This window comes from Lipotes vexillifer, unplaced genomic scaffold (genome assembly GCF_000442215.2).
Source record: "Lipotes vexillifer unplaced genomic scaffold, Lipotes_vexillifer_v1.1 scaffold1549, whole genome shotgun sequence".
In the NCBI taxonomy this organism is placed as follows: domain Eukaryota; kingdom Metazoa; phylum Chordata; class Mammalia; order Artiodactyla; family Lipotidae; genus Lipotes; species Lipotes vexillifer.
Window position 1 is genome coordinate 1277931 of NW_006771034.1, and position 369 is coordinate 1278299.

Below are 369 nucleotides of genomic sequence, written 5' to 3' on the forward strand. Positions count from 1 at the left end.
AGGGGGAAAGGGGGGGAGGGATAAATTAGGAGTTTGGGATTAGCAGATACAAGCTACTGTATATAAAATAGATATAGATGAACAACAGTGTCCTACTGTATAGCACAGGGAACTATATTCAATATTCTGTAACAAACCATAATGGAAAAGAATATGAAAAAGAATATATATGTATACATATACGTATATATATATGTATATAACTGAATCAACTCTGCTGTACACCAGAAACTGACACAACATTGCAAATCAGCTATATTTCAATTTTTAAAAAATGAAACTGGGGCTTCCCTGGTGGCGCAGTGGTTGAGAGCCCGCCTGCCGATGCAGGGGACACGGCTTCGTGCCCCGGTCCGGGAAGATCCCACG